The sequence below is a fragment of the Gopherus evgoodei genome, unplaced genomic scaffold (genome assembly GCF_007399415.2).
Source record: "Gopherus evgoodei ecotype Sinaloan lineage unplaced genomic scaffold, rGopEvg1_v1.p scaffold_100_arrow_ctg1, whole genome shotgun sequence".
NCBI lineage: Eukaryota > Metazoa > Chordata > Testudines > Testudinidae > Gopherus > Gopherus evgoodei.
In genome coordinates, this window is record NW_022059763.1 from 139,990 (window position 1) to 166,794 (window position 26,805).

General features: G+C 46.0%; 1 long non-coding RNA gene and 1 pseudogene across 1 annotated transcript; both read left to right on the plus strand.

Moving 5' to 3' along the window:
- Window positions 1–3,458: 3,458 nt before the first annotated feature.
- On the plus strand, window positions 3,459–4,137 carry LOC115639654 (annotated as a pseudogene).
- A 1,583-nt stretch (window positions 4,138–5,720) lies between these two features.
- Window positions 5,721–26,437, plus strand: LOC115639656. The gene is made up of 3 exons (XR_003997724.1): window positions 5,721–5,800; window positions 10,290–10,293; window positions 26,427–26,437. It is a non-coding gene; the product is annotated as an uncharacterized LOC115639656 (long non-coding RNA).
- Window positions 26,438–26,805: the final 368 nt, after the last annotated feature.

A 26,805-nucleotide genomic window follows, 5' to 3' on the forward strand; every position in this document is an offset into this window, starting at 1 on the left:
GTTTTGACGGGAAGATATTTTTGAGCATCTTCACTAATTATGAATTATCCTCCAAATTGTAATTATTATCCCCATTGGAAGGCTGACAAACTGAGGAATGGAGCAGTGAAGGGACTGAACAAAGTCATGGGAATGGTTGGGATCAGATCTCAGGACACTTTGAACCCTAGCTTTTTAATAAATAATTAACTGAAAGTTGCACCTGATATGACAGGCCCATTATATTAGGTCTGACACAATCTCCGCCCCAGGGACAGGCAAAGGGTGGGAAGGAAAAGACAGCCCCGGAGATTGACTTTCCCAAGGTAACACAGCAGGTCAGTCTCAGGGCTAAGAATTGATACCAGACATCTGGAGTACAGTCCTGTGTGCCCGCAGTGTTTGCTTCACAATCTTTCCTCTAGACCCTGCTGCATCATTGTAATTCTGATTATTTTAGTTTCTGAAATCTCTTCAGAGAAGTAGAGGGCAAGAGAAATTAATTGTTGCCTCTGGACTGTTGAGGGCTCCAGGGGGTGAGTCCCACAGGCCCTTAGAAAACAGGCATAGATAAATCACCTTCCCGCAACACCAAAGTTTTTGACACACAGCTCATCTGCAGACAGCACAGATCTCAGTGTATTTCCAGCAGCTCAGCCTCAGTGCGGTGGGGGAATGGCCTCACAATACAGTGATGAGGGCATTAGAGAGAGAGATTGGTTGGTAGAGCAGTGTGTATGGGGCTAGAGAGAAAGGAGAAACCAATTGCTATATATAGCTGGAGGGGAAAAGACATCTCAGTCTGGGAGGATTCCACACAGACCAACACTGTAAGTTTGCCCTTGCAATGAAATATATTTGGGAGTTACAGAGTGGCTCTTTAATAACACAATTGTAAATGACAATATATATTTTTTTCAGTTTCACTCTTTGCTCAAGTTGAGCATGGGAAACTGAAGTAGTCCAAAGCAGTTACCTTAGAAAAGAAAGCAGAATATCCATGCCTCGGTTTCCTTCGCTTGGGAGTGGAGGAATCGATCAAATAGATACACATATATTTTTAGAATGGATTGAGGAGTGTACATGAAAATTGTGACAAACTCTATCAGTTCTTTGTTACTTTTCTCTATATATACATTAGTCTGTTGTTATTGCTCTTTGTCTGTACTTTTCTCTCTCAATTAGCTTGTTTTTACTTCTCTATCTGTCAGTTTGTGTTAGTTCTATGTTTCTCTCTCACTCTCTGTATCTGTTCTTTTCCTATTTGTGTTTGTTAGTTTGTTGTTACATTTATCTATCTACCTACCTATCTATCTACATCAGGTTTTGTCTAGTTCTACATTTATGGTTACTTCTGTCTTTTAGGCATTGAGTCTAGAGGGTTAGAGTAATGAGGACTAGGAGTGAGGACTCCTTGGTTCTATCCTCAGTTCTGGGAAGGGAGTGAGCTTTATTGCAGGGGCAGGCAAAGTTTTTAGCTTGAGGGCCGCATCAGGTTTCATGAATTGTATGGAAAGCCTGGCCTCCACCTCCTATCTGCCCCTGCAGACTCCTGCCCCATTCACCCCCCCATTCACTGACGAACCCCCTGGAACCTCTGCCCCATCCAACCACCCCTTCTCCCTGTCCCCTGACTGCCCCTGGAACCTCTATCTCTGACTGCTCCCAGCCGCCCCATCCAACCCCTCCTCCTTCCTGACTGCCCCCCAGGACCCCTGCTCCCATTCATCCCTCTGTTTTCCTTCCAACCTCCCTGCCCCCTATCCAGAACCCTGCCCCTGACCACCACCCCAAACTCCCCACCCTCTATCCAACTGCCTCCAAGCAACCCCGCTTCCTACCCCCTTACTGCATTCCCTGGAGCACTGGGCAGCCGCCACAACACAGCTCAGAGCACCAGGTCAGACCGGACTTTGCAGATGCACTGCCCCAGGAGCTCACAGCCCCGCTGCCCAGACCATTTCTCCAGGGGATAAGGGACAGCAGGTGAGGGGCCGGGGCCTAGCCTCCTGGGCCAGGAGCTCAGGAGCCAGGCAGGACAGTCCCATGGGCCCGATGTGGCCTGAGGCGGTAATTTGCCCACCAGTGGTTTAGTGGGTAAGAGTAGCGGGGACTGAGAGCCAGGAATCTTGAGTTCTATGTGTGGCCCTGGGCAGAAATTCCATCAAGGGTGGAGAGGAGAGGAGCCAGAACTGGGGATTCTATTTCTGTGTCTCATAAGGACTCTGGGGCAGGCACCCTTCATAACATAAAGCTGAGTGGTTAGGGCACTCGGCTGGCCTGTGACAGACTCAGGTTCAATCCTTCCCTCTAACTGATGATGAGAAGGGATTTGAATTCCTACTTTACAGAAGAGTGTCTCTACTCCCAGTCCCCTTCTCTAACCACTACATCAGACTGCATCTCAGCCTCTCCTCTGCCATCAGGAATGACTGCTGCAAGTGACAATGGAGAGCCATTGGGCCAGCAAACGTATGTGAGAAATTCTCCTGCGTGAGGCACTCACCTGGTGTCTGGAAGAGCCAAATTCAAATCAATTACTATTTAATTATTGATTCAAAGTGGAGCAGCTTCAACAGAAGAGACTGAGAAAGTCTCATTTCAGAACAATTTCCGTTAGAATTTCAGCTTGAACAGGGGATGGGGAGTCAGGACCCCTGGGCTTTATTTCTGACTCGAGTTCATTGTGTAGATATGGCTGACTAGGTTCAGTCACCTCCGTGCAAGATTCTGTTCTCATTTAGAGCAGTATAAATGGGGAGTAATTCCATGGCATGCAGTGAAATTACCTCACATTCACAGCAGTGCCCCGGCAGCAGAATCTGGCCAGGCAGTCCCCCAATTTACCTCGGTACACAGAGAGTAGTAACATATATAGATTGTTATCCCGAGTTCGCCCACCTCTGGATGACAGAGGTATACAAAAAACTCAAAAGGAATTGTTCCTATTTCTTCTCTCCATCATCCTATAGTAAATCAGGAGTAACTTCACTGAAGTCCATTGAGATGATTCTGTTTTCTCTCATCCCAGTGTAAATCAGGAGTAACTCTATTATTTTCTACTGTTTTCCCCATTTTCATTCCCATATTACACCAATCCTCACAAGATAAGGGTTTGACTCAAGGAAATTAAGTTGGTTTTCACAACAGGAAAGTTATTTCACTAATCTAATCCTGGCCTTGCTCTTGTCTCCCCCCCCCACCGCACCTCGACACCATCACATGATGTCCTGAGAAAGAAAATGTCCAACCGAACCACCATGACCGAGTTTCTTCTCCTGGGATTCTCTGACATTTGGGAGCTGCAGATTTTGCATTTTGTGGTGTTTCTAGTGATCTACCTGGCAGCCCTAATGGAGAATCTTCTTATCTTCATGGCTATAGCCTTCAACCACCACCTTCACACCCCCATGTACTCCTTCCTGATGAATCTGTCCATCCTAGACCTTGGCTCCATCTCTGTCATTGTCCCCAGATCCATGGCCAACTCCTTCATGAACACCAAGTCCATTTCCTATGCTGGATGTGTTGCCCAAGTCTTTTTCCTCTTCTTCTTATTGGGAGCAAATTTTTTCCTTCTCACCATCATGGCATATGACCGATATGTCGCCATCTGCCAACCACTGCGCTATGAGACAATAATGAACAGCAGAGCTTGTGTTCAAATGGCAGCTGGTGCCTGGATCAGTGGGTTTCTCTACTCTGTACTACATACCAGGAACACGTTTGCATTGACGTTCTGAGGAAACAACATGGTAGATCAGTTTTTCTGTGAGATTCCCCAGCTACTCAAGCTTGCCTGCTCTGACTCATATCTCAGTGAAGTTGGGGTTCTTGTCTTTAGTGCATGTTTACTCTTAGGCTGCTTTGTTTTTATCATTGTGTCATATGTTCAGATCTTCAGCGCTCAGAATCCCTTCTGAGCAGGGCCGACATAAAACCTTCTCCACCTGCCTTCCTCACCTCACTGTGGTCTCCTTGTTTGTTTGCAGTGGGGCCTTTGCCTACCTGCAACCCACCTCCATCTCCACATCTGCTCTGAATCTTGTGGTGACTGTTCTCTATTCTGTATTGCCACCAATCATGAATCCAATTATCTACAGCATGAGGAACAAGGAGATGAAAGCTGTCCTGAAGAGACTGACTGGGTGTAGGTAATTCACCAAGAATTAATCTGTCTTTATCTAATAAAAGTTTGCTTACTTAGTATCTGTTCATTAATGTCAGTTATATCCATATTTTGCACACAACCAGGTCTGATTCTGATCTCAGTTGCACCAATGCAAATCCAGATTAATTCCACTGATGTCACTGCTGCTGGGGTGATTTACACCAGCAGAAAAACTGGTCCAATTGTTGAGTTAAATGTGTGTACATTGTGTGCACAAGAGGAATCAGACTTTCATTCTGTGCCAAAATAATATCCGTTACATTGCTTGGCCACGTGCACCCATTCCATGGCCACTGAAAATAATAATTGGAGTTGTCTTGCTTGTGTGCATAAATCAGGAGTGGCTTTGTTGGAACCAAAGGAATCAGACTGGTGTAACACTGGGGTAGGTGAGAAGACATTTCGGGTAGATCTTCAGGACATCAGTGTAGTTCCATTGACTCTGATGGCGCAAAAGCAATTTGCAGCTTCTGTGGATCTGACCTACTGCCTCCAATGGAGCTGTATATCCATTGCCACCAGCTGGGGACTCAGCCCATGGTCTTATAAACCATCATTTGTGGTCTAACCACTAGAGGGGAACAAGGAGACAGACTGTGTTAGGCTAGCTCACGTGTACATTTGGCCATGTGAGAAATGGAGAGACTGGTTAAAAATTTCCAGGGAGGTTTCTAACCACCAGTGGGGCAATGTTCTGGAGCAGCCTCCTAATAGGAGTTGTGGGAGACAAACAACTGAATTCGTTTGAAGAGTGAGATGGACACTTGTCTGAGTGGGATTGTATGATGAGGCTGCTTGTGATGGTGGGGGGCCAGGCTCAACAGTCCTGGGGCTCATTTGATGCATATGTCTTATGGTCCTAAAAAGCTCATACTTCAGGGTTTCATCTGGCCACTGGCAGGTGTCAGGAAAGGATTCCTCCACCCCACCCAGTGTATTCTGGGAGATTTTTTTTTAATCTCTGAAGCATAGGGCAGCCCTAGTTGGAGATGGGCCAATGAGTGGGAAGTGCCAGGGCTCTGAGGTGTCACTGAGCCATTCTCTCTCACTTGGGAGTTTGGCTGTCTTGGTCTTGCCCACATGCTCTAACTGATCGCTATGTGGGGATTGGGAATTTTTCCCCTGGTCAGATTGGCAGGGACCTTGCGGGAGGTGGGGTTCACACCCCTCTGTAACGTGTGGTGCTGGTCACTTGCCGCGATTTACTGGGTGTATCTCCATCATTTCCCTGCCATTGCGGGGCCTTCAGGCATTGGTGCCCCTCGGTCTCTCTTATGGTCTGCCAGTGGCACAGAACTGTCTAGTCTCCTGAGGGCTGTGACACTTTAGTCTAATTTCAGTTGTTGGGTTTGGTCTGTGGGTGCCAGGTGGTGTTGTCATAGAGCAGGTCAGACTGGATGATCTGGTCATTCCTTCTGGCCTTGAACTCTATGACTCTATCCTGACATAGAGGACAGGTGGACTTGAAGGAGATCAAGAGGACCAGACCTCTTGCTCTAGCACCATATCTGGTATGCAACACAGCCGCCAGATTTAGCACTAACACATGTATGCCCATGACAAGTGTTAGGATATAGATAGTCAGGCCTGTCGCAAAGGCCTGTACTTTGAGAATTTAGGTGTATTCTTATCACTTAACTAGTTATAGAGGTATAAAAGAAAGAATCAAATCACTGTCTGCCAGTGTAAGGGCCTTCTCTTACTGTGACAGTCTGAGGCCCTGTTTTTAGGCTAAGCCTTTGGCTAAGCAGCAGAGGCAGCTGGGAAGCAAATGGTCACATCCTCCCATTCCAAACTAGTCACATTGAAGTAAGACAATCCAATCTATCACCTCCAGAGAAGGGAAAGAGCCTAGAAGATGTGAAAGGAAACTTAGTTTGATAGCATCTTGTCTGCCAAGAACTCTCTTATCAATAGCTGGGATGTGAAATCCTCATTTCTGTATTGTTCTATGACTGTAGTCTCCACTTCCCTATTGTTTGTCTGTAAAATCTCTGTCTGGTTCTGTGATTGTTTCTGTCTGCTGTATAATTAATTTTGTTGTGTGTAAACCAATTAAGATGATGGGATATAATTGGTTTAATAACCATGTTACAATGTGTCAGGATTGGTTAGTTAAATTTCAGTAAAATGATTGGTTAAGGTATAGCTACGCAAAACTCAGATTTTACTAGATAGACTGCAATCAATCAGGAAGTAAAGGAGAGAATGGGAACAGGGAAGGGGGTGGGGGACTTGGAATCATGTTTTGCTAAGGGTGGGAATGGGAACAGGGACACAGGCAAGGCTTTGTGGTGTCAGAGCTGGGAAGGGGGACACTGAGGAATGAGACTGGAATCATGCTTGCTGGAAGTTAACCACAATAAACATTGAATAGTTTGCACCTTTGGACTCCAGGTATTCTTGCTCTCTGTTCCTGTGAGAAGGACCAGGGAAGTGAGTGGGTGAAGGAATAAGCCCTCTATCAACAAGGTAAAGGCTCAGTCAACATAACAGGATCCTGTGCCCCCAGCCAACATAAAGATGCCCCCTCCTCGACTTCTCCTTTTATACATTGATAGAAACAAATTACATATTACACCCCAGATGTTGTTAATTACCAGCCCTCCAACTTGAACCTGTTGGGTCAAACAAAATGTCCTCATCCATTATCCTGTCCTCCCCTCCTTATTTTACAAGGGGTCAGTGTGCTCCTGTATCATCCCTTGGAAATTTGTTTATGAGGTTATTTGAGAGCTCTGGGTGTTCTTGTACCATCCTCTCCAGTCAAGAATGTGCTTACTTGGTAAGTCAATACCTGGGGTGTTACTATTCTGCCAAGGTCAAGTCTACTTCATTTTGCAGTGTTTGGTTCATACTATTACTTATGCCTAGGACTCTGGCAAAGCCTATACTGTCTGCAGCTGAACCTTGGCTATTGCCTTTGTCCTTCCCTCCACAGCCATCACATGATGTACTGAGGAAGAAAATATCCATCCAAATCAACAGGCCTGATTTCCTTTTCCTGGGATTCTCTGATGTTCGGGAGCTGCCAATTTTGCATTTTATATTGTTTCTAGGGATTTACCTGGCAGCCTAGATGGGGAATATTCTCATCATCACACCCATAGCCCTCAACCACCATCTTCACACGCCCATGTATTTCTTTCTGATGAATCTGTCCATCCTAGACCTCGGCTCAATCTCTATAGTCATCCCCAAGTCTATGGCCAGTTTCCACTTGAGCACCAGGGCCATTTTGTATTATGGATGTGTCACCCAAGTCTTCCTTTTCCTTTTCTTTGCTACAGATGAGATTCTCTTACTGATCGTCATGCCGTAGAACCGATACGTCATCATCTGTCAACCACTGCACTGTGAGACAGAGAGCTTGTGTCCAAATGGCAGCCAGTACCTGGATCAGTGCAGTTCTCAATTCTGCACTGCCCACTGGGAACACGTTTGCAGTAATCTTTTGTGGAGAAAATGAGATGGATCAGTTCTTCTTTGAAACCCCCAGCCCCTCAAACTTATTTGCTATGACTCATATCTCAATGACTCTGGGGCTATTGCCTTTAGTGTGTACTTTGCCTTAAGTTGCTTGGTTTTTATAATTGTGTTACATGTTCTGATCTTGAAAACAGTGCTGAGAATCCCCTCTGAGCAGGACCAGCATAAAGCCTTCTTCACCTGCCTCCCTCACTTCATTGTGGCCTCTGTGTATTGGTTTGCACTGCCAGATTTGCCTATATTAAAGCCACCTCCAGCTCAATCTCAGGATGGCTGTTTTTTATTCCGTGGTGTGTCCCATGATGAATCCGATCACTTAGAGCATGAGGAAAAAGGATATCAAAGCTGCCCTGTAGAAAATGATTGCGTCAAGGCTATTCTCCTTAAAATAAAATGACCATATTTCTCTCATGACCATCATCTCATTCTGTTTCTTAAAAAATATAATTAACTGTTGACATTATTCTCTCCATGAGAACATAATATGTAATCCGTTTATACACACTGAGGAATTTACACTGGTATATATCTAGAAAAACTCCATTCAGGTCAATGGAGTTCCTATAAATTTACACTTCTATAAATAAGATCAAAATCTATCTATCTGTTTATGTAAGAACAAAAGAATGGCCATACTGGGTCAGACTAAAGGTCCATCTAGCCCATTATCCTGTCTTCACACACTGGCTAGTATCAGATGCTTCAGAGAGAAAGAACAGAACAGGACAATTATTGAGTGACCTATTCTGTGCTGTCCAATCCCAGCATCTGGCATTCAGAGGCTTAGGGACATCCAGAGCACGGGGTTGCATCCCTGACCCTCTTGGTTAATAGCCATTACTGGACCTATCCTCAATGAACTTATCCCTGTCTAGCTATCCATCCATCCCCATACATACCCCTCCATCTATTGATCAATCGATCAGTCTGAGGTTTTTTACCGTCACCTGTCACCATGGTGTCAGAGCACTTTCCACATAAAATCAGTTACCATATCAAAGTCACACATGGGGTCTCTGGCTCTTCTCCTTTCTTCAGGGTGGAGAGTAAACATTCTTGTCAGATAATCTTAGTCCCAGATTTGGACCTTAGCGTCCAAAATATGGGGGTTAGCATGAAAACCTCTAAGCTTAGTTACCAGCTTGGACCTGGTACTGCTGCCACCACCCAAAAAATTAGAGTGTTTTGGGGCACTCTGGTCCCCCCGAAAACCTTCCCGGGGGACCCCAAGACCCAAATCCCTTGAGTCTCACAACAAAGGGAAATAAACCTTTTCCCTTCTCCCCCCTCCAGGTGCTCCTGGAGAGATACACAGACACAAGCTCTGTGAATCTGAACAGAGGGACTCCCCCCCTCCCCGTTCCCAGTCCTGGAGAACAGAATTACCGAGAGTTAATCTCTCTTTCCCCCCTCACCCAGAGGGTATGCAAAGTCAGGCGAATAAATCTAACACACACAGATCTCCCTTTGACTTCTTCCTCCCACCAATTCCCTGGTGAGTACAGACTCAATTTTCCTGAAGTTTCCCACTAAAGAAAAACTCCAACTGGTCTTAAAAGAAAGCTTTATATAAAAAAAGAAAGAAAAATACGTACAAATGGTCTCTCTGTATTAAGGTGACAAATACAGGGTCAATTGCTTAAAAGAATATTGAATAAACAGCCTTATTCAAAAAGAATACAATTCAAAGCACTCCAGCAACTATATTCATGTAAATAAAAAAAAAACATATAAATCCTATCGGATCTTTTTGTACTTACAACTGGGAAACAGAAGATTAGAAAGCAGGAAATAGAAATCACTCCTCATCTGAGAGAGCATACAGGCAGACAGAAAACAAAGAACCCCCACACACCCTTCCCTCCACCCAGAGTTGAAAAAATCCGGTTTCCTGATTGGTCCTCTGGTCAGGTGCTTCAGGTTAAAGAGACATTAACCCTTAGCTATCTATTTATGACACGCCCCCCAAATTGCAGACAGTGGGGAAGCTCACTGGCGGCGATTTCCTCATAGAACTTTAAACTAAAGAGATTAATACAACACATGCACCATTACATATACCACTAAGTATATAACAACTAACAGACTTCTACAGTTTAAGAACACTTTTTAACTACTAGATTTTGGGAAACTGTCACGGGAGAGTGCATCAGCTACGTTGTTAGAAGCTCCTGTGATGTGCTGAATTTCAAAATCAAAATTTTGGAGAGCTAAACTCCAACGAAGAAGTTTCTTGTTGTTCCCCTTGGCAGAATGAAGCCACTTTAGCGCAGCATGGTCAGTTTGTAGTTGGAACCGCCGTCCCAAAACATATGGGCGTAGCTTTTCCAGGGCATACACAATGGCATAGCATTCCTTTTCACTGACTGACCAGTGACTTTCCCTCTCAGACAGTTTTTTGCTGAGAAACACGACAGGATGGAAGTTGTGATCTGTTGCTTCCTGCATGAGCACTGCTCCTATACCACGCTCAGATGCATTCGTGGTTACCAGGAATGGCTTGTCAAAATCTGGGGCCCTGAGCACAGGGTCAGACATGAGTGTTGCCTTAAGTTGGGTAAAGGCCTTTTGACACTCATCAGTCCACTTAACTGCATTTGGCTGGGTCTTTTTGGTCAGGTCGGTCAGTGGGGCAGCGATTTGGCTGTAGTGTGGTACAAATCGCCTGTAGTACCTGGCCAAGCCTAAGAAGGATTGGACCTGTTTCTTTGACCGTGGGACAGGCCACTTTTGGATAGCATCCACCTTGGCCTGTAGGGGGTTTATGGTTCCTCGACCCACCTGGTGCCCCAGGTAAGTTACTCTGTTTTGGCCTATTTGACACTTTTTGGCCTTAACAGTTAGTCCGGCCTGCCTGATGCGGTCAAAGACCTTTTTCAGGTGTAGTAGGTGTTCGGGCCAGGAGTCTGAAAAAATGGCCACATCATCGAGGTAGGCAACTGCATAATCTCCCAGTCCTGCTAGTAGACCATCTACCAGCCTCTGGAAGGTGGCGGGTGCATTTCGAAGGCCGAAAGGAAGGACATTGAATTCATACACCCCCGCATGGGTGACGAATGCTGACCTCTCCTTGGCAGGTTCATCTAGCGGTACTTGCCAGTACCCCTTGGTTAAGTCTATTGTAGAGATGAAATGGGCACGTCCCAACTTTTCCAATAGCTCATCGGTGCGTGGCATTGGATAGTTGTCCGGATGAGTTACCGCATTTAGCTTACGGTAGTCCACGCAAAAGCGTATTTTCCCATCTGGTTTGGGTACCAGAACCACTGGAGATGCCCATGCACTGGTAGATGAGTGGATTATATCCATCTGTAGCATGTTCTGGATCTCCTGTTCTATAGCAGCTTGGGCATGAGGAGACACCCGGTAGGGTGGGGTTCTGATTGGGTGAGCATTACCTGTGTCAATGGAGTGGTATGCCCGTTCAGTCCGTCCTGGGGTGGCTGAGAACAATGGGGCGAAGCTAGTGCACAGCTACTTGATTTGTTGCCACTGCAGATGTTCCAGGGTGGTTGAGAGGTTCACCTCTTCCACGCCACCGTCTTTTTTCCCGTCATAGTAGACACCGTCAGGCCACTCAGCATCATCTCCCTGGACTGTAAACTGACAAACCTGTAAGTCTCTGGAATAGAAAGGCTTGAGAGAATTAACACGGTAAACTCTAGGTTTTAGTGAGGAATTGGGAAATGCTATGAGGTAGTTCACAGTTCCCAGGCACTCTTGGACCATGAATGGCCCTTCCCATGAGGCTTCCATCTTATGGGCCTGTTGTGCCTTCAAGACCATAACCTGGTCTCCTACCTTGAAGGAACATTCTCTGGCATGTCTGTTATACCAGGCCTTTTGCTCTTTCTGAGCATCCTTTAAGTTCTCTCTAGCAAGGGCTAAAGAGTGTTGGAGGGTGCTTTGTAGGTTGCTTACAAAGTCCAGAATGTTAGTTCCTGGAGAAGGCGTAAACCCCTCCCATTGCTGCTTTACGAACTGTAATGGCCCCTTAACCTCGTGGCCATACACAAGTTCAAACGGTGAAAACCCTAAACTGGGATGTGGTACAGCCCTGTAGGCAAACAGCAACTGCTGCAACACTAGGTCCCAATTACTGGAGAATTCGTTGATGAATTTTCGTATCATGGCCCCTAAAGTTCCATTAAACCTTTCCACCAGGCCATTGGTTTGATGGTGGTACGGGGTGGCAACTAAGTGATTCACCCCATGAGTTTTCCACAGTTTTTCCATGGTCTCTGCCAGGAAATTAGATCCTGAATCTGTAAGGATGTCGGAGGGCCAACCTACCCTGGCAAAGACGTCTGTTAGGGCCAGGCACACAGTGTTAGCCCTGGTGTTGCCTAGAGCTACTGCTTCCGGCCATCGGGTAGCAAAGTCCACTAAAGTCAGTACGTACTGCTTTCCTCTGGGTGTCTTTTTTGGGAAAGGACCCAGAATATCCACAGCTACTTGCTGAAATGGGACCTCAATTATGGGGAGTGGCTGGAGAGGGGCCTTGACCTGGTCTTGGGGTTTTCCCACTCTTTAGCATACCTCACAAGACCGGACATACTTGGCAACGTCCTTGCCCATCCCCTCCCAGTGGAAGGACTTCCCCAACTGGTCCTTGGTTCTGTTCACCCCAGCATGGCCACTGGGATGATCATGGGCTAAGCTTAAGAGCTTCCCCCGGTACTTAGTTGGAGCCAGCAACTGTTTTTGTGGCTGCCATTCTTCCCGGTGTCCACCAGAAAGAATCTCCTTGTATAAAAGTCTTTGGTCTATAACAAACCGGGATCGATTAGAAGAGCTGAGAGGCGGTGGGGTGCTCCGTGCCGCTGCCCAAGCTTTCTGAAGGCTGTCATCTGCTTCCTGCTCAGTCTGGAACTGTTCCCTTGAGGCAGGGGTCACCAGTTCTTCCTCAGACTGTGGACTTGAGCTTGGTCCCTCTGGAAGCAATGTATGTGATGGGGTTGTTTCCGTTGCTGGTGAACCGGTCTCCGCTGGTGCACCTGAGGGTATTTCAGGCTCTGGCTGAGCCTTTTGGGTATGGCTGTGTTTTGCTTCTGCCAGTTCTGGCTCGCTGGCGCCCTCTGGCGTTGAGTTTGAAGATGTGGTTGCACTTGCTGGTGCTGGTTGCTGTTCTAGTTCCGGGCCTGGGACTGGAGGTGCTGTGGCGGTTTCAGTGGTTGGCATGGTATTCGGGTCCACTACCTCTGTCTGGGTCTCTGGTAACACAGATGGAGTGTCTGTGGACAGCTCAGGAACAGGAATGGGTCTGGAAGCTTGCCTGGTTTGGCTATGTGTAACCATTCCCACTCTCTTGGCCCGCTTCACCTGGTTGACCAAGTCTTCCCCCAGTAGCATGGGGATAGGATAATTGTCATAGACTGCAAAAGTCCACATTCCTGACCAGCCTTTGTACTGGACAGGCAGTTCAGCTGTAGGCAAGTCTACAGCTTGTGACATGAAGGGGTAAATTGTAACTTTGGCCTTTGGGTTGATGAATTTGGGGTCAACGAAGGATTGGTGGATAGCTGACACTTGTGCCCCCGTGTCTCTCCACGCAGTAACCTTCTTTCCGCCCACTCTCAAATTTTCCCTTCGCTCCAAGGGTATTTGAGAGGCATCCGGGCCTGGGGATCTTTGGTGTGATGGTGGTGTAAGGAATTGCACTCGCATGGTGTTCTTTGGACAGTTGGCCTTGATATGTTCCAGTTCATTACACTTAAAGCATCTTCCATCTGATGGGTCACTGGGCCGAGGTGAGTTACTGGAGACTGGTGAGGTGGAAGAATAGGGCATCTGTGGCTTTACTTGGTTGTATGTGGGGTCTTTGGCTGTCCTCGGTTGTAGGGTTTATGGTCGGTGTGCCCCCTGGGGTATTCGTTCCCCATGACAGTAGCTTTTTTGCTTTCTGCCACTTCCATCCATCTGGCTCCAATCTCCCCGCCTCAGCAAGATCTTTGGGTTTTCTATCTTGTATGTGCCGTGTGATGTCTTCAGGAACACCATCCAAGAACTTCTCCATTTGTATGAGGAGGTGCAGTTCTTCCAAGGTTTTAACATTGTGTTCTGATATCCAGGCCTCATAATTTTTCCCAACGTAGTAGGCGTGTTTGGGAAATGACACATCTGGTTTCCACTTTTGGGTTCTGAAATGCCGACGGGCATGATCCGGGTTTATCCCCATTCTGTATCTGGCCTTGGTTTGAAAAAGTTTATAGTTGTTCATGTTTCCCTTAGGCATTTCAGCTGCCACCTCTGCTAAAGGTCCACTGAGCTGTGGCCTCAAGTGGCCTCAATTCTACCATGTACTGGTCTTCAGGGATGCTGTACCCAAGACAGGCTCTTTTAAAATTTTCCAAGAAGGCCTCGGTGTCATCACCTGCCTTGTAGGTGGGAAATTTCCTATGCTGTGGAACAATTATTGGCGCAGGGTTGCTAGGGTTGGCTGTGTTTTGCTTAGCCTTTTCTAATTCCATGGCCTGTTGGTGGGTTTCTCTCAGGAGTTCCAACTCTCTCCTGTGGGTAGCCTCTTTTTCTCTTTCCCTCAGCTCCATGTCTTGTAGTCTTTTTTCCAGTTTTCACCTGTGTTCAGCTTCTTTGATTTGTTCTTCGGCTCCCATTTTTGTCATGGTAGGCATGGTTCCTGTTTTTTTGTGTTGGGGTGCCCTCCGGTGTTTATCTTCTGAACTGCAGGCTCAGTTGCCTCCTGGAGTCTGCCTAGCAACAGTGCCTTTTCCCTTTCTTTGTCTAGCTAATTTTTTTCAATGTAACTTTATTTATTAATTTTTCAAACCACTTTATTTGCATGAGTATAGTGCTGGTAATGACTCTCAATGGGAGTGCTATTGTCACAAAAGACTCTTAACAGCCCCTTAATGGGTTCTTGCTTAATATGCAAGCCACAACTGCCAGAGAGAGCAGAAAAAAAAATTCTCTCTGGTTCCTTTTTAAAACCAAACTGTTTCTCTCTGCTAAAAAGCCCCTAGCAGAGAAAAGAAAAATATAATATTCCTACTGGCTTCTGGATTCTGTCTATCCCACCTCTGCCACCATGTCAGATAACCTTAGTCCCAGATTTGGACCTTAGCGTCCAAAATATGGGGGTTAGCATGAAAACCTCTAAGCTTAGTTACCAGCTTGGACCTGGTACTGCTGCCACCACCCAAAAAATTAGAGTGTTTTGGGGCACTCTGGTCCCCCCGAAAACCTTCCCGGGGGACCCCAAGACCCAAATCCCTTGAGTCTCACAACAAAGGGAAATAAACCTTTTCCCTTCTCCCCCCTCCAGGTGCTCCTGGAGAGATACACAGACACAAGCTCTGTGAATCTGAACAGAGGGACTCCCCCCCTCCCCGTTCCCAGTCCTGGAGAACAGAATTACCGAGAGTTAATCTCTCTTTCCCCCCTCACCCAGAGGGTATGCAAAGTCAGGCGAATAAATCTAACACACACAGATCTCCCTTTGACTTCTTCCTCCCACCAATTCCCTGGTGAGTACAGACTCAATTTTCCTGAAGTTTCCCACTAAAGAAAAACTCCAACAGGTCTTAAAAGAAAGCTTTATATAAAAAAAGAAAGAAAAATACGTACAAATGGTCTCTCTGTATTAAGGTGACAAATACAGGGTCAATTGCTTAAAAGAATATTGAATAAACAGCCTTATTCAAAAAGAATACAATTCAAAGCACTCCAGCAACTATATTCATGTAAATAAAAAAAAACATATAAATCCTATCGGATCTTTTTGTACTTACAACTGGGAAACAGAAGATTAGAAAGCAGGAAATAGAAATCACTCCTCATCTGAGAGAGCATACAGGCAGACAGAAAACAAAGAACCCACACACACCCTTCCCTCCACCCAGAGTTGAAAAAATCCGGTTTCCTGATTGGTCCTCTGGTCAGGTGCTTCAGGTTAAAGAGACATTAACCCTTAGCTATCTGTTTATGACAATTCTGCCCCCGCCGTGGCACTGAGGCCAGATGAGCTGTTTGCCCCCACTACTGATCCAGGGCCAGAAAAGCTGTCAGCCTCTGCCATGGCCATGGGGCTCAAGGTGTCAGCTGCTGCCCTCAGCGGCAGGGCTTTTTTGCTATAATGAACCCCTGGCTTTAATGAACAAAGGGATTAGATCTTCAAGGGTTCGTTATAGTAAGGATGTACTGTATTTGTTTGGTTGGTTGATTTGTTTCTTTGTTCCACCTATTTTTGGAATATGTGAGTGGGGATTTGGGAGGGCTAGGTATGTTTGATTAGATGGGAGTATCCATTTGATATCATCAAGTAGTGGGTACTATGAGATCGGGCCATAGATTAAGCACACGCCTATCTTCCACTGGTCTGTGGTTCACTAGCAGAGACAGGGGCCTCCTAGACGGGACTTAGGCATCTCTCTCTGAGCTAGCACACAGTCCTCTCCTCGGCATCTCCCAGAGTCCTTAGAGTTAGAAAACTTTTCCTAATCTCTAATTTAAATCTCTCATGCTGCAGATTCACCCCATGACTTCTTGTCCTATCTTCAGTGGACATGGAGGACAATTGATCACCAGGCCATAACACATTTGAAGACTATTATCAGGTCCCCACTCAGATTTCTTTTCTCTTCCTAGTATGGCAACTGCCACTGAGGAAATGATGAAAGAGCAGCAAAATCCCTTGTGCATATGCTAAACCATATGATGGGACACGAATAAAATAAGGCTCAGAACTTCAAAGCTATCAAATTCTGCAAGTAGCTTTGAAAATTCCCTTCAATGGGACTGGACTTCCAATTCACCTTAAGAGCTTTTACCAAGGCCAGTGCTGGATTCTCCATCACCTGATGTCTTTAGATCAAGACTGTATGCTCTTCTGGAACATGTGTTCATCAAACATAAATTATTGGGCCCAAGGCAGATGTAAATGGGCTGTGATTTATAGGAGGTCAGAAGACTCAGACTGGGTGAGCTAATGGTCCCTTCTGGCCTTAAATTCTATGAATATTCTGCAAAAATTTTCATTGATGGGACCTAGGGTCCAGGTCCCCTAGGGCAGTGGTCCCCAACCTTTTCATCTGGTGGATGCCAGATGAAGGATCGTGGCGGCGGTCGAGCATCCGCTGAAATGCCACCGAATTTTGGCGGCATTTCGGCAGCGACACCTCTCGATGACGCTGCTTGTCGGTGGCAAGTGGCGTCGTTGAGAGGAGTCGTCACTGAAATTCCACTGAATTTCAGCAGCATTTCGGCAGATGCTCAAATGCCGGCCGGCACACAGGCTCACTTAGATGCTCCTGCGGGCACCATGGCTCCCGCGGGCACGGCATTGGGGACCGCTGCTCTAGGGACATTTAAAATTCTAGACTAAAGCCTGTTTTCAGTCTCTTGGTAGTTTGGTCCTTAACTGATAGCCCTTGAGAACTAAGTCCTTCTTTTCACCCATAAACAAGTGCACTTCTCCAAGGCAGTGTGTCTGACAGCTAAGCCAGTGGCATCCTGTCTAGGGAGAAAACAGGAGATTGGTCTAATACCAGAGCTGTGATTTTTCAAGAGTTCTGAGGAGCTTTTACCAAAGCCAGTGCTGGATTCTCCATCGCTTGATGTCTTTAGATCAAGACTGAATGCTCTTCTGAAACATGAGTTTGTCAAACATAAGTTATTGGCCTCAAGACGGGTAAATAGCCTGTGATCTACAGGAGGTCAGAAGACTCAGATTGGGTGAGAGAATGGTCCCTTCTGATCTTAAATCCTATGAATATTCTGCAATAGTTTTCATTGATGGGACCTAGGGTCCAAACCCCATTCAGACCTTTACAATCCTAGACTAAAGCCTGTTTTCAGTCTCTTGTTAGTTGGCTCCTTAACTGAGAGCCTTCAAGAACTAAATCCTTCTTTTCACTTATAAAGCAAGTGCACTCCTCCAAGGCAGTGTGTCTGACACCTAACCCGGTGGCATCCTGTCTAGGGAGAAGACAGGGCTTTGGTCTAAGAGCAGAGCTGTGATTTTTTAGGAGTTCTGAGGAGTTAAATGCAAGTTCCCAAGGACTCCTTTAACTCCATTACGTCCTACTCCAGAAGGGAGCCACACTGTTCACTGTTGGACAATATACCCAGCACTAATGCCTCTGGGATAGAATGCAGGAGATCTGGTTTGCTGAAACATATTCCTGGCAGAGGAGGTATCTAGGAATCTGTGCAGAAACTGTTGGGGGGCGTAGGGGTCGAGGTAGATGGCCATTTATTTGGTTTTAATCCGGATAATCCCCATTTTGTGTGACTTGTCTCCTGTCTGGTACTGAGACAAAACCACATCTGGTTTTGTTCAGTATCACAGACGAGAGTTGAATGCAAGGTCACACTGGCTGGTGGAGACACGCAGACAGGGGCGGGCCCACAGCTTTCTCAGAAGTACCAGAATGTCTGATATTCTCAGAAACTCTGGGTGAGGAATCGGCTCTGGGCCATGGGAGGGGGAATCTCAAAGAAGAGGGACCAAGAACATCCATGAAGTGGATGGTAGTGAGAGGAGAGGGAAGGGATTAGTGGTTGAGGTTGTTTGGGGGTGGCAGAGGGAAGGAGATACCCAGAGACTAAAATAAGAGTGTTCAGGGGGTAGAGGATGCAGCAGAGGCTGGAGTCAAAGGGCCTCAATCTCATCTCCCTGAAACCAGAGATACTCCAGTGTAACACCATGGAAATACCCTAAAATGAGAGACAGTGGAATCTGCCCCATTGACTCCAGTTTTCTGCAATTTTTTTCTGAAAATGTTTGGTTCTCAATTGTCAAAACATGAACAATTGGAGATTTTTGGGAAGTCTATGAAAACAATTTATTTTTGATAAAAAAACAAATCTGATAGACTCTAGATGTTTGACTGACTTGATTGCAAGTGTTTTAAAGAGTTCCAAACATAATTCAAATTTTATGCTCCTAAATTAGCCCTGTATATTAATAATCTAACAGGTTTAATTGAAATGGCAAACTTACTGATCTGATTTTTGTTGAAATTTTCCCAGCTTGTGATGCATTTGAGCCTCCAGTGTTAGGAATCATTGGTCATATCTATCTAGCCATCTATGCACCCAGTGTCAGAATAGTTTGGTTCACTCTGTGTCTCTCTCTTATTTTCCCACCACTGTATTATCCAGCAGCCATTACTATGTCCCTTCACTGAATGTCCTGAGTTGCTGGGACTCTCTGTAGTTCCTAGGAGACAAGGATCTACTCCACAGATGGGTGCTCCCTGCTCCCCTCCTTGGGCAGACTTGGCTGAGAGGTGATAGACTAAATGAGATGAGGGACTGAAAGCCCCCCCAGCTCTAGAGAGGGCCAGGCAGAGGAAGGAGGAAAGTGGTGTGGGAAGGAAGTGGTGGCCAGGGCTGGCCAATGGCGAAAAGCCGTAGAAAATGTCTGGTGTTTTGAGGTGGGACAGAAGGAAGCAGGGGTGGGGAACTGTTCTCTGGGGCTGGGTCTTGTCAGGGGAGTGGGTCTGAGCAGAGGAGGGGACTGGTGGGCCAGAGGGGTTCAGCAGGGATCTCTGAGGAAGCTGAGTTAGGAACTCCAGGTGAGGAATTGACTCTGGGCCATGGGAGGGGTGTGTGTGGTGGGCTTGGCCCTGCACTGCCCCTTTGTGGCAGGTGTGTGATTGGGTGTCAGGACCTTGCCACTCACAAGTTCACTAGCCCGCCTTTCGGCAGGCAGCCAGTTGCGGCCTAATGGCCTTCATCCACACTGTCACCCCTTGGCCAGGTTAACGCTTCCTAGTGGCCGGAGTCCATGTAACTCACCCCCAAGCATCAGGGTAGTGTCGCCCAATGTCCAGGGTCCATATAACTTGACCCCATGTGGGAGCATGGCCTAATGTCCCTAGTCCATGCCATCCCCCTTGCAAGCAAGGTAGTGTGGCCTAGTGGCCAGAGTCCATAAGATTCCCACCCCCAAGCATCAGGGCAGTGTGGTCCAGTGTCCAGGGTCCATATAAAATGATCTCCCGCCTCCACGTGGACACAATGTGCCCTAATGGCCAGAGTCCATGCAATTCCTCTCACAAGCGGGGTCGTGTGGCCTAGCGGCCGGAATCCATAGAATTCTCCCAGTTCAGCGGGCGGGGATGGTAGGGGGATCCAAGCCCACCCTCTCCACTGGATCCCAACCCAGGGCCCTGGTAGTGGCAGACTCCCATTACAATGAGCTTGGCAGGGATTGCCCACAACGCGCCGAGCTCCTATGCAGCTTTAACATCAATTGCCTCTATAGTTCCCCTGGGTCACTTCCAACCATATTTTCCAAGTTCTCTGCTTCAAGGATTCCTCTGGTCTGTTCCCCTCCTGTGACATCCTCCATCTAGGTATCAGGTTGCGTTCTGGCATGGCTGGCTTCTGGATCTTTGTGCGCAGGCTTTCCCTCTTCAGGTAGCAGCGTGCCTCCTTCTCCTCCAGCGGTCAGCCCAGATTGAGCAGCTCTGCAAGCTTTTATACTTGTTCTCCAGCTGAAGCATTCCCAGCAGAGCTTCCAGGGCATGGCTTCCTCTGCTAGGAGAAAAGGGTTAACTCCTGCGGTACCAGTGCAGGGCCACTCTGCCTCGTCTCAGGGAATCTCAAAGAACAGGGATCAAGAGCGTCCATGAGATGGAGGGTTGTGAGAGGAGAGGGAGGGAATTAGGAGTTAGGGGTTGTTTGGGGGAATCAGCCCCATTGACTCCAGTGGGATTACTCCTGATTTACACCAGAGTGAGTGAGAGGGAAATCAGTTGACTGCAGTGGAGTATTTCTAACTTTTCTTACCTTTGGTGCATTTTGGTGCTGATTTATTGTGCACAGCTAGAGATCAAACTGGGGCTCAGATTCTCAAACCAGGGACTCCAAAGCTCACTAGAATGCAGTCCACCTACTCGCCCTCGGGGGAAATAAAGTGACAGAGATATTAGCCACAGTGTTTAGTTCTCAGTCAGGTGCATCAGCCTTTGCAGTGCTTGGAGTCTCGCCAAACGGATTGTACTGTGCATGTGCATGGTGAGAGGAGGAGATGGCTGAAAACTGTTTCTGATTCACAGCCCCATAGCTGCTGAAAGGAGAATGTTCTGGCCAACAAACCTAGGCCCTGTGACTTAAAATCTAACCCTGGGCAGAAATCTGTGACTAAAAGCAGGTGACATCTGCCTCTGTTGAAGGTTTTCTAATCTTGGGGAACTGTCACTTGAGCACAGCTGAATATTGAGAAGGTGCTGAAACTCTTTTTGAAATGAAAATAAATAACCCATGCACGTGCTCTCTGGGAGGGGGAGGGGGGATGATTGGGGGTGGAAGAGTTGGTGGGAAAGGGAGAGATGAGTTTTGGGGCCCATGAGAGGAGGGATGATTATGGCAAGGAGGATAAATCAGGAAGGTGAATAAGAGATGGGTTTAGTGTGAGGAGATGGGAAGGGGTGGGACACTGGGAAGGGAAACATGAGGGTGAGTGACAGCAGCCTGGGGGAATATTGGGGACAGGGGCACCTGACAATCCCACATTCCCCTCCCATGTCTATGCCAATATCTGGGGGTTCCTAACCCATCTATGGGGGTCCAACCCTCCCTGCTCCCCTCATGTGATCTTGGGAGCTTTGTCCTTGCCCTGCTGGGGGGCGGAATGTGTCTCCCTAATCCCTTCCCCGTGTGTACTGGGTCTAGGGAAGTGCCGCCTCTTGGGGTGTGAAGCTAAGAAGAGGCACATGGGGACCATACACTGACAGCACCATGAAGACCCTGCTGGCACTGATGTGAGTGCTACGAGTGGAGCAATTCACACTTCTCAGAGCCATTGATTCAGGCTGCACCATCTCCTGGAAGGATTCTTGCTCAGCTCAGAATAGCTCACTAAGATGAATAGGCCACTTCTCTGAGCATCCAATGTGGCAGATGGATGCATTCGACTTTGTTCTGTACTTATCGAGAGGTTCTGGGGGTGGATGTGAGGGGAACCCAGAAAGGCACATACTACAGCTCCCATCCACAAAAAAAATTGTGTTTCTGAAAAGAGCCTTTTGCTTCTCTCATCCTCCATATCCATTGCTATCTACAGACACCACAAGGACCACTTACTCCTACCAATATTTTTTTTTCTCTTCAAACATCTAGGAATTTTAATAGCCAAAAACTTCATTGAAACAGAGCTAAGACCTCCCAAAGCTAAGATCTCATGCCCATCCAGAAGGTCCAGTTCAGCAAAACTCAAGATTCTGAAAACCTGGACATACAGAATTAAGGTAAGGTAAGGTAAATGCCCACATAACCTTAACTCTGCCCCCTTTGAGTGATGCTCCACAACACTCCTAACACCAACACTCCTGCTCTGCCTTGTCACTGCAATGGACATGCGCTCCCTGTGCTTGCCCTATGCTTAAACACTGAGCCTGCTCCCCCCACAGAATGCCACATCGGTACAATTTAACTACGTACCCTTTTACAGCCCCTTCACACTTGCACACAGGAGACTACCTAAACTCTGTTTCCTCCGATCCTTTATTAAATCCACAGCCTGCTCTCATAGTCCCCCTCACCACTGACAAGATGACCCCAGGGCCCTGCTACTGACATGACCTACACAATTCTGTAATGAAATGATGCAGATGGAACCTTCAAGGGACACATGCACCTCCTTCCTTTGGTCACACACGGGGTGCGGGAGTGAGACCAGATCTCCCCATATTACAAACACAGCGCTGTGGTGCTCCTCAACTAATCCCAAAAGCTCCTCATATCACAAACACACTACTCTTCACTCTCCACCATTCAAGTTAGCTACAGCTAGCCCAATGAATGCAGCTAGAGTTTAATACAGAGAATTCCATGGGGCTATTGTCAGTTCCTGGGGGCAGAGTTAAGGTTGTATTAGCATGTACATTAACTCTCTATTTCTTGGCTTTCCAAATTTAAATTTTGCTGTACAATACAAAATTCTGGAAGTGTCTGAACTAACACTTGGAAACCTTAAGTCTGTGTTAACAAAGGATATTGCACTTTTTTGTTTGTTTGTTAGTTAGCTTGTTTGTTTGTTTTGCAATTTATAGCTAGATTGATCAATCAATTCTTATCTGATTTACACTGCAGTAAATCTAGAGTAACTCTACTGACTTCAGTGAATTTAGTCTGGATTATTACCACTGTAAACACACCATTTTTTATAAAAAAAGATTGCACATCACATTCCCTTGGAGGCAATAATATCATCATTTGATTATATCTGTAAGGAAACACAGAATGAAACCATGGTCATGGGAGAAATCTGGAAATTTTATTTTTGGTGAATAACCTCCATTCAGTTAGTATCTTCAAGGAACCTTTGATCTCCTTGTTCCTCATGCTGTAGATGATTGGACCACACTGCTACAGACTGCGGATTGAGTGACTAGGCAGGCAGTTCTGCAGAAAAGGACCTACGGGTTATAGTGGATGAGAAGCTGGATATGAGTCAGTAGTGTGCCCTTGTTGCCAAGAAGGCTAACAGATTTTTAAGCTGTATAAGTAGGAGCATTGCCAGAAGATTGAGGGATGTGATCATTACCCTCTATTTGACATTGGTGAGGCCTCCTCTGGGATACTGTCCAGTTTTGTGCCCCACACTACAAGAAGGATGTGGAAAACTTGGAAAGAGTCCAGCGGAGGGCAACAAAAATGATTAGAGGGCTGGAGCACATGACTTATGAGGAAAGGCTGAGAGAACTGGGATTATTTAGTCTGTAGAAGAGAAGAATGAGGTGGGATTTGATAGCTGCTTTCAACTACCTAAAAGGGGGTTCCAAAGAGGATGGAGCTAGACTATTCTCAGTGGTAGGGGATGATAGAACAAGAGTAATGGTCTCAAGTTGCAGTTGGGGAGATTTAGGTTGGATATTGGGAAACACTATTTCACTAGGAGAATGGTAAAGCACTGGAATGTGTTACCTAGGGAGGTGGTGGAATCTCCTTCCTTAGAGGTTTTTAAGGTCAGGCTTGACAAAGCCCTGGCTGGAATTATTTATTTGAAGATTGTTCCTGCTTTGAGCAGGGGGTTGAACTAGATGACGTCCTGATGTCCCTTCCAACCCTGATATTCTATGATTCTATGATTCATCAAAGGAGGCACCACGGAATAAAGCACACACACCACAAGATCCAGACCTGATGGAAAGCGGGAAGTGTGCATCACGTAAGCAAAAACAGCCTTGCAAAATAATAAGGAGACCACAATGAGGTGAAGAAGGCTGATGGAGAAGGCTTTATGCCAACCCTGCTCAGAAGAGATTCTCAGAACTGTTTTGAAAGTCTGTACATACAACACAATTATAAAACCAAAGCAGCTTAACCCTAAGAATATGTTAAAGTAAATAACCACAGTTTCGCCATGTACAGGTCAGAGCAGGCCAGCTTGAGTATTTGGAGGATTTCACAGTAGAACTGAGCCACCATGTTGCCTCCACAGAAGGTTAGTGGAAACATGCTCCCAGTGTGCAGATTAGAAAGGAGAACTGCAGTGATCCAGGCACTGTCTGCCATTTGGAAAACAAGCTCTCCTGTTCATTATAATCTCATAGTGCAGTGGTTGGTGGGTGGCAACATGTCAATCATATGCCATGATGGTGAGAAAAGCAATGTCAACCCCAGTGAAGAAGATGAAGAGAAAGACTTGGGAATTTAATCCATCATAAGAAATTGACCTGGTGTGTAGTAGGGATTTGGCCACATACTTGGGGACAGTGACGGAGATGGATCCAAGGTCCAAGATGGACAGATTCATCAGGAAGAAGTAACTGGGGGTGTGCAGGTGGTGGTCAAGCACTGCAAGGATGATAAAAAGGGAGATTCCCTTTCAGGGCTACCGGGCAAAGCTCTAGAAACACCACAAAGTGTAAAACCTGCAGCTCCCAAACCTCAGAGGTTACCAGGAAAAGGAACCCAGTCACGGTGGTTCAGCTGGACATTTTCTTCCTCAGCACATCATGTTCTGCCTGCGGAGGGCAGGAGAAGGGCACTGCTCAGGATTAGAGTGACAGAGGAAATGATCCTGATTCTCTTGCTCTAATATACCTTAAAAGAATTTGGCGTGTTTTGCTGAGCAAAACACCTGCTGAGAGGGGATGTGGTCACTTTCTATAAATAGATCAAGGGGATGAACACCAGGGAGGGAAAATAGCTATTGATGCTAAAGGACAATGCTGGCACAGGAACTAATGCAGATAAGCTGGCCATAAGTAAATTTAGGCTGGAGATGCAAAGAAGGTTTGTCCCCCAGCAGAAGAGGGCTGAACTAGGGCTGACATTTATTCCTTTAAAAAAAACAAACACATTAGTATCTTATAGATAGGCTTGGCAGTATTTAATTAATATATATATATATATCAAGGTTCCTTCCCCACTCTGAACTTTAGGGTACAGATGTGGGGGACCTGCATGAGAAGCTCTAAGCTCAATTACCAGCTTAGATCTGGCCTGGCTGTCACCATTCACAAGTACTCTGTTCATTGGGTAGCCTTGCGAATCTTCACCAATTTCTGGTGAACACAGATCCAAACACCTTGGATCTTAAAACAAGGAGAAATTAACCATCCCCCTTTCTTTCTCCCACCAACTCCTGGTGGATCCAGATACAACTCACTTGGATCTAAAAACAAGGAAAAATCAATCAGGTATTAAGAAAAAAGGCTTTTAATTAAAGAAAAGAAAGGTAAAAGAAAACTCTCTGGTACAATGGGGTGGACAGATTCACTCTATCTTTACTCAGGCAAAACTCACAATAGAGGAAATTCTGATCTCAGGGATGAAGCCAAAATAACTCCAATGACTTCAGCTTTACACTGGTGTTAATGAGATCCCAGTTTGGTTCATCCAGCCTTGCTTGATTAAACACTTATAAGTAACTCAAAATTTGGCTCCTAAATAGGCTTGTTCTGCAATTTGTAACTATAGATCAATACCTCAGCTGCCTATATTCCAAACCAGTTGTCTTCTCTCAAAAACCTTGGAGAAAGGCAAAAATCCTACCCAGAAATGCGGACCTGGACACAATACATGGTGTGAATATTCCTCTCATTCACAACAGGCATCTGACCTCACAGCATCTCAAAGGTGGTAAGCAAAATAAGCCACCGCACTGCTTTGGCTTCACCGTAGGAGAAGGCAGGCCCTGTGCAGATTTTGCAGATCTGCCTTTTTTTCACCAAAGATAGGTAATAATAATATTGGGAGTGTTCTGAGGGCAATATAAATAAATACTCTCATGTAGGAGAAATGACATCAGCCCTAAATATTCCTCAGATGTCACAGTGATGGATATATGTAGTTCAGACAGAAGGTTCAAGACAGTGAGGCAACACATTATGTACGGGAATAAAGAGATAGATCATGCAAGTGCCTCAGCACCAAGAAGCCAGCAGATTTCCGATGGGTTCCCAAGTTTCCATTTCAGTGCTGGGGAGCTGGTTGTGTGAGGGGTTTGTAGACAGTCTCCCTCCTCACTCTGTGCATTGCCAATTCTCAGCCCAGAGAATTTGCGGGAACTGATGCCTTGGCCCTCAGAGTGGTTTGTTCTCATTGCCAAACTCACATCTGGTTCCTTATTTTGTAACGTCACTATACACAGTACATCATCTAAACTGGGACATAAAGATGTTGTGTTTATGTGTGAGAACCAGTGACCGTGTGTCTATGATTGTTTTTGTGCTGGAGGAAAGAGTGTGTTTGGTGCATTTAGGCTGTTGTGTTAGAGTGAGTGTTTGCATGTTGCATGCTGCATGTGTGCCTGCTTGTGTGAAGTGTGAGTGAGCATCATGGTGTGTGTGCGTGCATCAGTCGATGGAAGATACCGCATGGATGCTTGTGTGAGTGTTTGCCTGTGTGTTTAAATGGCAACTATTGAACACAATAAAAGTTGCCTTCCTCTTTCCTTATTGCTCATAATCTAGCACATCAAATTTCCTATGATATGCAGGAGGCAAAATCCCATTAGAGCTGGGAGAATAATAGATTTTTCATTTCACTGGCAATTTTGAAAAATCAGAAAAAAAATAATTGTGGGTCAAACTTAAAATGGTATTTTTCCAAATTTCAGGTGAATCAAAAATAATTTTGTTTCAGGTTTCTTTTTGACAAAATCTAAACATTTTTTTTTCAATATTGACCATGTTTCAAAGTAAAATTAAGGAAAAAAATTAAGGAAAAATTGTTTTGTACTAGAAAAT